The sequence below is a fragment of the Python bivittatus genome, unplaced genomic scaffold (genome assembly GCF_059951505.1).
Source record: "Python bivittatus isolate LINGU-HERP-01145 unplaced genomic scaffold, Pbiv_v1 ctg000330_np1212, whole genome shotgun sequence".
NCBI lineage: Eukaryota > Metazoa > Chordata > Lepidosauria > Squamata > Pythonidae > Python > Python bivittatus.
The window spans coordinates 24,515,522-24,526,102 of NW_028277058.1; positions in this window are offsets into that span (position 1 = coordinate 24,515,522).

A 10,581-nucleotide genomic window follows, 5' to 3' on the forward strand; every position below is an offset into this window, starting at 1 on the left:
AATGACTGGAATGCTGAGTGGAATGAAGATCTGGAAAGAAAGAGCAATTCATAGAGGCAGAACAGGGAGGGTCCTTCTCATTAAAAACACACCTATCTGCCCGCCGCTCACAGAACAGCGCCTTCAAGTTAAAGCATGAACAAAGCAGGCGCTGGGAGGAACAGGAGACTGGCTGACGAAGCTCAATGTAAGGAAATCAACTTTCTCAGCTTCTAAAGCCAGTTTCATGGTGAGCTTATCTACAACAAAGAAGCTCCAGAGAACTCATTTAAAAGCAATGCAGAACTGTGACATATTTTTCCCCCAGCCAGTTACAACGGAGATTTGAGCCATGACTTTAAACAAATAATGAACAGAGCATCTAAGCACTTGACTGGGGTTATATATGCGGGCAGGGGGCAAATCTTTCCTCATCATTTATTTTTTTATACACTTTCATTTACTTCTCATTACTTATTTATACTCATCAATATATACACTTTCTTGCAGATTTGTGCAAGGCATTATGGAACCATTGTAATATGTTCATGCTTTCATTTCATAAAACCAGAAATAAGACTGAAAATGTTTTTGCTGCCTGAGGCAGTGGTAAGAGGTTCCCTGTCCCCATGCTACATATACAAGCAAACCAAATTGGCAGGTGAATCTTACTTCAGTGATAGGGATGTGGGAGTAACTCTTTCCCAATGATAGAGCCAGCCCTGGGCCCAGGGGACAAGGAAATACGTGGTACATTTGTCAGAATTGAAGGAAGAAAACTTACTTTCTGCTTCTAATGGCAGATACTTAATTCAGGACACCTATGAATAACATGCTTAGCACACATTCATTGCCAGCATGGTGTTTCTTTACTTTAGTTGTCCCTTTCATATGTCATTTGATGTCACAATAATTCTGTGAGATGAATTAAGCTAAGAGACAAGGCCTAGCTCAAGGCTACTCAGTCACCCTGCACCAGCTACAAACTGGTTTATAAGAGACTAAGCAGCTGGTTACTCTTCTTTTAGTACCAGAAGGGAATAAAGCTGTTCCAGAGACATACTCTTTATTCCACATTTTGTGCTGCAGCACTGAAGGAAGAAATGTCCAGCTCAGTAAAAGAATACTTAATTTGACTGAATCCTGTTATATAATGGTTTAAGTACTTATATTATTTTAATGTCTATATATGCATTTCCATGCATCTTACTACACAATTTCTTTTAATTGAATGTACTCTTACAATTTATTTCCACAAATATACATCTTCTTATGACTTCCCCCAATAAATTCATATTTATACACATGCTTTTAAAAAATCAGAGAACTGTATCACAAACTTTGAAGATATGAAAAATATCAAATAACTGCATTTTGATTCAGGAACTAAAGCTTAGATTTAATTTTATATTAAAACTGAAACCAGATTAATTTCTTTCCCATCCCCATATGCTTTGGCCCTTTAAAAATAGTGACATTTAACATTAAAAAACCACTCAGTGGCTCTTAAGGGCTTCTGAATAAAACATGAAATTAACTTAGTTTATTAACAAACTAACATACCTATCAAACTTTTCTTAAACCTCTTCTTAATTTCTTGTGCCCAATTTTATATAGAGAAGTACATTTTCTAACTGAAGCAAATTTTATTGCTGGGCTGTAGACTGCAGTTGAACATGTTTGTCACAAGATGGCAGAAAAATACTGTTATCACAACAGTTTAATTGTATATGAACTGGAAAGACAACCATCTAGCCAGCCTAAAACAGTATCCAAGTACAATTTATTGGATAGGCTTAAAATTAGAAACCGCCAAACCCCTCCAGGTGTTTTGAATTTCAACTTTCATCCACCTTAGCCAACATAGGTACTACAAGGGATTATGGGGAATTGTAATCCAATGCTACTGGAAGACTAGAAGACTAACCTGATTTAAACCCTACCTTACTTACTGGCTATGAAGTGGCATAGAGAGCTCACATTAGCGAACGAGTCTGAGCAGGCCAAATTCTGCATTGAACTGTGACCTTTGTAGGTTTAAGAATGCTTCAGTTTCCTATGCACAAAACAAAGGAGAAACTAAACAAAAATCAGCATCTCATTCTCAGGCTGTGATGAACTAAAATAAGATTAAAATGTTTAAAGTTGATGCTTAATAATAAAGCAGTTTTAAAAATAAAATACTATTAATTAAGGGCTACCACATCTGGACTGCAAAAATCAAACCTCTGCTAGATGGCAGCAAAGAGGGATGAAAACATCAGCCCAATAGTTACCATCCAGATGCTTGCAGCTCAGGTATGTTGGCCTAATTAATAGGAATTATCCTTTACATCATCTTCTTTGAGCTGCATTCTACTTCATGGTATGGTAAGACAGTTTTAAACTCTGACCATGGTCTTTGTGTCTAAAGGTGGTAGACCAGGAAGGCCTGATGCATTTTGGGAACTTCCTCTTCAGCCCTGCTCCCACTGCTGTTCATCATCTACTCATGCTCAAATGGATGTTAAAAACTTGTTTTTGTTTCAGCTTCTGGGTCCAAAAGACAGGTTGTCAAGATCCTTTACAAGCAACAGAACAGAAACAATATTAAACAGAGGAGAAGATTGGGGTATTTAATGTAATACAGACTTTTGTTTGGGAGAATATCTGCAAAGGAGATTCCTATATTTTATTTTCAGCTCTTCCACATTCATTGGGGAACTGAACAGAAGGAAACTGAAGAAAGATACTGCAGTTACAAGAATCCAATTTTGTTCTTGTAGTCATAAGGGATTAAAGTGACTCAAACTGTGTATGTTGTGAACCACAAATCCCAAGGATGCACCTCTCTCCTCCACACGAAGTGGCCCTTTAAAATGAACATAAATGCTACAAATCAATTATATCTGACATTACATCAGCATATAAATGTCCATTTAGCAGAAATAGCTCAAATTGCCTTTTTCATCCTGAACCTTTCCCCTGCATTCTGGGGGAAGAGCAGTTTCCACTAGCAAAAAGACCTGTGTTACAAGAACCAGGAGTTTTAAGATTTAAAAGCTTGCACTTTTGCATTTTCAGAGGATACAGGTAATGAACTACCTTATATGAACTCATTGATGCTAATGGTGACATTAATTCAGGGCAGTGCTTTGAATGAGCCTTCGGTTCTGCCAAGCAAAACTGCCCCCATCTCTACTCTGTGTCAGAATGTTCTGTGCAAATTGCAACACATACAGTTCTAAAAACCCTAATCTTGTCTAATAGTAGCAAATTTATAGTTACCATGAACACAGGCTTACTGAAGTGAGTAGAAAGTCAGAGCACTTTTAAGGAAATCATTTGACACGTTTATAGATACACACCACAAAGCTTCGTTTGGCAAACTGTGTTGTGGAGACTCCCACAGGGATACAGAATGCTGGGACAAAACACTCTGAATCTCAGTTGAGGAGCCAAAAAGCTTTTCCAGATCCCCAGACAGAAAACTTTGGCTGCCAAATCTTCAGCTTGGAGAGGCAGTTCAGAGAGAAACAAAAGAGAGAGGATAAGAAAAGGAAAATATGTGTTCTCTTGTTTTAGAAGGAGAGTTTCATAGACCCAAATGCTTTATTTGAAATAGAACTAGAAATTCACAAGTCCTTTGCTGCAGATTTTTCAACATTGTTTATCTTGTTCAATTGAGCAATAGTTATTATTCAGCCATTACTGCCTCTAGGTTCCAACTTTCCTTGGGTAAATCAAATACACTAGGAGGAAAAAAAAACATTCTCGGGTCAAGTCCTGGTAATTTCCCATGCATTTTAAATTCTCAGGCCGCATTAATCTGTTTGCTGATTATCATTATATGCTCTGGCACTATTGTCCAAGCCTCACAAAAGCTGATTATCATTATACTAGGATTCTTTTCTCCTTATTTTGTTTCATACCAACCTCAGCCAAATCAGGATTAATTAAACCAAATTTGATATCAATCCAAACCATACACCCTCTCTGTCCTTTGCCAAGTCAGCTTTGAATTCCTAAATTCATGAGCACCACCATTCTAGTGACCTGTGTCCCTGGAATGTATAAATAGCACTACATACAATAACACTACAAGTCAGTAATAATCTTGAAAGAAAAAAGACAGTAAATAGGCTTACCCAAAGACATTGTTCTGTTCAAATGATAGTTTCATGTAGAATTTTAAAACCTGAGTTTCCATTCCCAGGAAGAGAGAAAGTTTCACAGTCTGTATATGTGTGTGGTATATGAAGGGATATATATCTGCATACATGTCAATGGGTGTACCCAGTCCTCAGCTATCACTCCAACAGCCCATACATCCCTCAGGGACAAAAGGATTTCCATCTCATAGTGTAACTGAGTGTGTCTTACTCTAGAAGCCTTCCAATCCATAGAATTCATTGAGGATTTTGGAAATTGAATCCCATAACTTTGGAAGAACCCAGACTGAGGAAGGTTGGTTTGCAATTACATGGAGTAATAGTTCACTTTCTGATTACAAAGAAATACAGAATATCTCAGTTGCCATACAGTACTTAATCTATGGAATTTTCAAGACACAAACATGGTTGGAATAGATCCAAGTATATTATTTTATTTTTTTCAGATTGAATTATGCTCAGAAAAAATATTCCAAGTATATTTCTGGTAAAGTAAATAGAGACAGCCAACTTATCAGCTGGTATAAGTTGGGAATTTCCTCCTTTAAAAAATGTTAAAATGTTCAAACATGATCATGCCTGGCTTTATAGTAGGTCTGGCAACTGTTAGTGACTTTGGCCCTGGACCTGGAAGAAGAGTGTGGCCTTGGATGCATCTGGAGAAACTGATTATCTGGACCCATTTCAATCAGGATGTTGTCCATGATACGGTAATACTGAGACTGCTTTAGTTACCTTGGAGGATAACTTATACTGTAGAGTAGGTGAAGGAATGCAACCCTGCTAATTCTATTGGACCTATCAGAGGCCTTTGATATTGTTGTCCATAATATTTTGGGTGGCAACATCTTGCAGGGTTGGGCTTTTGAGCAATATTTTGCAGATGTACTTGTTGGGACACATCCAGAAGGTGGTGCTGGAGAAAGTCATTGACTCTGGTGTCCCACAAAATTCTAGCCTGTACCCTAAGTTGTTTAACTTCTATTTGATTCTTCTGGATGAGGCTATTCAGTGCTTTGGAATGGATTCCTCAGTATATGAATGACATTTGGCTCTACTCTTCCCAGCCATCTAACTCTAAAGAAGCAATCAGCATCCTTGAACACAGTTAAGCTCAATAACAAGCTGGATGAGGGAGGACAGAATGAAATTAAATGCAGGCAAGACCAAGGGGCTGCTGGAAGAGAAACCTAGAGTGGGGGTTGAAGTGATGCCTCCTCTGGGTAGTAGCACTCCCTATAAGGAGATTTGCTGTTTGAGGGGGCTTTTTGATGTCTGAGTTCATGAATATATTTGTACAGCTACAGCTAGTGATCCAACAGTGATCCTTCCTAAGCTGGTCAGATTTAGTGGCAGATACCCATGCCTTAATTATATCCTGTCTTTATTACCTCAATTCATTTTATGTAGGACTGCCCTTGAAAAATACAATTGGCACAACATGCAGTGACTGGGCTATTAATCACTGCAAGATACAGGGATGACTGTAATAAAGACCTGCACTAGTTGCTAACTGCTCACTAAGTACAATCTCCAGTGAAGGTAGGCGTGAACCTTTAAAGACCTATATGACTTAGGCTCTGCCAATCTGAGAGACCCCCATTCCCACTGTGGATCTGCCTGGTTATTTAGATCAGCAGGAAAGGCTCTTTTGAAGAATTCCCTGTTGCCAGAAACTCCACATGGCATGGCGAGAGGACATTTTGTTGTGTAGTTCCTTGATTCTGGGACACATTTCCCCTAGGAGGTATTTGGCCCCACTCTCCCAGCATATAAAAAATGAGCAAAACTCCATCTCTTCCACCAAACTTTTAATTGTTAACTGAATGAATTGTAATGATCTGGATTTCAATTTTATCTCTGCCACCACATGGTCAAAGCCCTGCACCTTTTAGCTGCATTATGTCAGAGTTTGTATAAGGCAACTTTCTGTCTTAGATGTCTCATCCAAACAATTTAAACAGAATGACTTATTCACAGAAACCAGAAGGGGGGTCTGCAGGTGTAGTCAAAACAATCAAGATGGTAGCCATCATGGTGCCTCTGAAGCTCGGCCAGTTTTTTGTGCCACATGTACCATCTTGACTTTTTTTTTATCATTTCCCACAGATGCCCTGGGAATCAGTTTAAATGGCAGATAAAGAACACTTTTCCATAGATGCTGAATGCAAGAAATTACACATACATGGTGGGTAACAGATGAAAGCAATAAATACACATGGCTCTTTTTTAACAAGAACCTCGGTGTGTTTGCTATTAAGAACACCAACTGTTTAAAAATAGAGGTTGGTAGAAGCTCTCCATGAGGTACAGTGCATCCACTTGGCCAAATATGATTCAAAATCAGAATACAGTTTAAATTGAGTAAGTCATCCTGTCTTCCTTTATATGTCCAAAATATAGAACATTTTTCTTGCTTGAAATACTTTTCGCAAATGTTCTAACCAGGTGTCATTTATTGTGACACCCCAAACTCTACGCTAGGAGCATGTTCAGAAAAACTAGTTTGGGGTGAGCCAGAAGTGGCACAGATTATTGTTAGAAGAACAGGTATGGGGCATCCCTTATGAAGGTATATAGCCCAAACTTTGGATGTTTTTCAAGTTAAATCTCCTCTGAGTCCAGCTCAGCTTCTGGTGACTAGATAGGTAAATAAAGTAATTTAAACCCCAGGCTTTATATTATTTCTTGGATTTTTATATTAATTCATTTATATAAAATTGCCTATATTTAGTACCAGTTTATTTACATATTTTTGTTGTTTTTATATTGTCAGTGCCTGGGAAAAGTTATATCCCTGAAAGGTGGCTGTTAATAGTTAGCCTTATGTGTAGCATCTAATCAGATAGAAATGTTCTTCCATAAATGGAGTTTCTGAGAAGCTGCTGTTTTAAATAATGGGAAAAATAAGAGTCAGTGGTGGAAGCCTTTCTTTATGATGTCTATCGCTTCTTCCCAAGCTCATGTTTAAGTCAGCATGGCCAGAGCAAGCTGACTTTAAACTGCCTGTGGCCCATCGGTTCACCTTTCATGAAGCATTCTATGCTCCTGTGCAAAGCAAGAGAAGATAAAAATGTCTGCTTGAAACTGAGATTTGTTTATGCTTAAGATTTGCAGCATTGCTCAGAGTCAGGAAAAACTTGAGATTATCACTTACGGAGGCTGCCAATGTTGCTAGCATCATAAAGAAATCCGGCTCAAAGTGTCACTGTTTCAGTGTATCCATCAGTTCCCTTTCCACTTTGTCTGTCAAGAGCAGATACGTTTGTGGGATTTTCCACAAAAAATACAGAATTGGTCGGGAACATTAAAAGCCAGTGGCTATTTTGACACAATGTCAACAGTGTTGCTCTTATCAGTCAGGGTAAACTCTTGCCCAGGGGTACTTTTAAACTAAAGGAAAGGAATCAAGGCCGGCAAAATAAAGTTTTCTTTATACAATACAAAGTCAAACTACAGAATTTGCCCAAGCTGTATTGATGGGCACCTACTTGGATGATTTTAAAAGTCATGGAAGACAACAACTACTGATCTTGATAGCTATTTATTGCCTCCAACATGAGATGCAATGTGTCTCTCACAACCTGTGGAACAATAACTGCATTCACATCCTGTTTTGATTTTAGGGTGGAAAAATGTAATGAGCTGCCGTGATAAAATGCGCAAAATGGCTGCCATGATGAATGTAGATAGTCACCAACACATTTCATAGAAAAGCAAATTGGTAAGGCAAACAAACAATTTGCCTAAAACCTGGAATATATTTGCAAATGGATAGAAAAATCCTATCCCATAAAACCATTTCACTGTACCTACCATTTTCTCATTTACTCAAGATCACCCTCAACTCAGATTTTTACCCTTAAATTTCCAGCAGAAATTACTCATTCTACATCCATAGCATGCAAGATCCAGTGTTACAATTCCCAGTTTTCAAGATTACATGCACGTGACACTCAGAGAAAAAAACACACTACCCCCACGAGAAATTCTTTCTGATTTTCTCTCCTGCTTGTTCTGTCACTCTCATCATCCTAACTCCCAGCCTCTCTACTCCCATGACTTTTCTCTCCCACAGTTTTCCATCTCACCACCCCCAGCCTTTCCACTTTCACCAAATGACTCCATGCCATTGTGCTGCCTCCTATTCCCACTGTTAATCTCCATTTTATTGTTACTGGGCACAGAATGCTGTTATTTTTTGTACATTTCTACAGTCCCCCTGCATGTCATCACTTCCTGAACTGAGAAAGCTCCAGAGCAGGGATCCCTTCATTACAACTTCCTTTGCGGTTTAATTGAAGTGTGGGAAGCCAGGGAAGCTGCGGACCATGAGAGGGTTGATTGGACAGTGCATACTCATACATCCTCTGAGGGGGCCCACAAGAAAGGAGGCAATACCATGCAATCAAAGCCATGCCCCTTTTAAAAAAATGGGTGGGACTTCCATCATACGATTGTTATTGCCATCTTCACTTAAAAAAAAACAACAGCCTCCCTGCATGCTCATACATGAAATAAAAACAAGGCCCCCAGACCTCCCATGTTTTCAGCAGGATTTTCTGTCTCTTTGAAAATACTTTGAAAATCTCCAAATTTTTTGACAAGTTAAATGTTATTAATTGATGGAGGGGGAAAGGTGAAAAAAATGGGCAGATGGTGAAATTTTAGCATTGACTTTCATTTTGAACTTGCAGCTGTTGTAGATATAGACCATCTAACTTATGAAGAGATATAAAATACCACTTAAATTAGTTGTATGTGGGTTTTTTCTTTGCAACAGGCATATATGCATTGTTAGGTAAAGGATAGGAAACAAACTTTTTCTGTCAAAGTTCTTAAGTTTAATACCTGGCATTTTGATATTAAAAAAAAAAACCTCTCCATCCTTAACCCAAGAGATAACCTTTTAGTGAATACAGAGAGCTTTCAGTGAAGGGATACAGTAGATGGTCTGATTATGTATAAATCAGCTTCCTCTCTTTTTCTACATACGCAGCAGTTTTGCTCATAGGAATTGTTTATTTCCATCAATAGCTTTGAAATTATATGGTGGAAGTGATCCTATGAATAATGGTGGTGCATTTTTAGTTTGTTCACCTCAACTGCACTCTCGCCATATTGCACAATCTTCTTCTCTTCTCCCTGAAGACTTCTCTTGCCCTGTCAGGGCTCGTAAAATCCCACCACAGAAATTGCTTCATAAAGACTCTGGGAAAGGATGCCTTCTGCCCGCTCTGATCTCTGAGTCAGAGGCCTCTGCTTCAGCTTTGCTCTCTGTGGTGCTTCACAGCTCCTTGCTCCGTTGCATGCATTCCCATCCATTGTCTCCCACAGATGCATTAAGTCAAGCTAGGAATGGATGGAATGTGAGCTCAAAAATCCCAATCTAAAGAAGGATCAACACATTCATGACACAGACATTAATACTGCATGTTCCTTTACTTTCATGTTCCTTAAGTACTAGTTCAGAATGTTTTGCATTAATCACAGATTAAATATGCTTTAGCAGAATATAATAATGTTAATGCTCCTGACTGTCTAATAAAGTCAATAGGAAAGCCATTTATAGAGCTTGTTGCCTCCAGTGTAATCTCTTTCCAAAAAAGCTTTAGAGCTCCACATTGACCACAGTGGCATTCATAGAAAATAAACATTATGGAGGCTGCTGCCCAGTATTCAGACACCTGAAAAGAAGGCAAAGGAAAGCTGAAGTAGTAAAGAACTTGTTGGGAGACAAGAATGAGTAGGTGGGGAACAATCTGTAAGTTTCCTTATTGATAACAGTGTCACAGCAGCCGATTTGTGATAGTGATGATAACTTGCTTTCAAAATAACAAATATGCCCACCAGTCAAAAATGTTGAGGAACCTCTCGTAGGCTGAGGGAACCTATCATACTTCCTTTTGTTGTTGTTGTTCAGTCATTAAGTCGTGTCTGACTCTTTGTGACCCCATGAACCACATTGCGCCAGGCCTTCCTGTCCTACTTCCTTTGCTCATATTCAAAGAGAAATCCAGTAGATACAGTCTCTTCAATCATGTCATCCTTTTCTAGGTTTTATGGCAGCAAGACCTGATGCTGGGAAAGATTGAAGGCAAAAGGAGAAGAGGACGGCAGAGGATGAGATGGTTAGATATCATCACTGAAGCAATGAGCATGAAACTGAGCAAACTCAGGGAGGCACTGAAGGACAAGAAGGCCTGGCGCGATATGGTTCATGGGGTCACGAAGAGTCAGACATGACTTAACGACTGAACAACAACAACAAAAATGGCAGCAAGAGTGGGTCAGTCTGATTGGGAACATTGTGCAAGGCCAAAGGAAAATTTAATTCTTCTCTATATGGAAGACCAGAGGAACCAGCAGATAGGGGTTGAGAGTGGGAGGTGCAGTGTTGTAGCAGTTGCCCTTTTAGCTAAAGTTAATCCTACTACAGGGATAGGTTTGG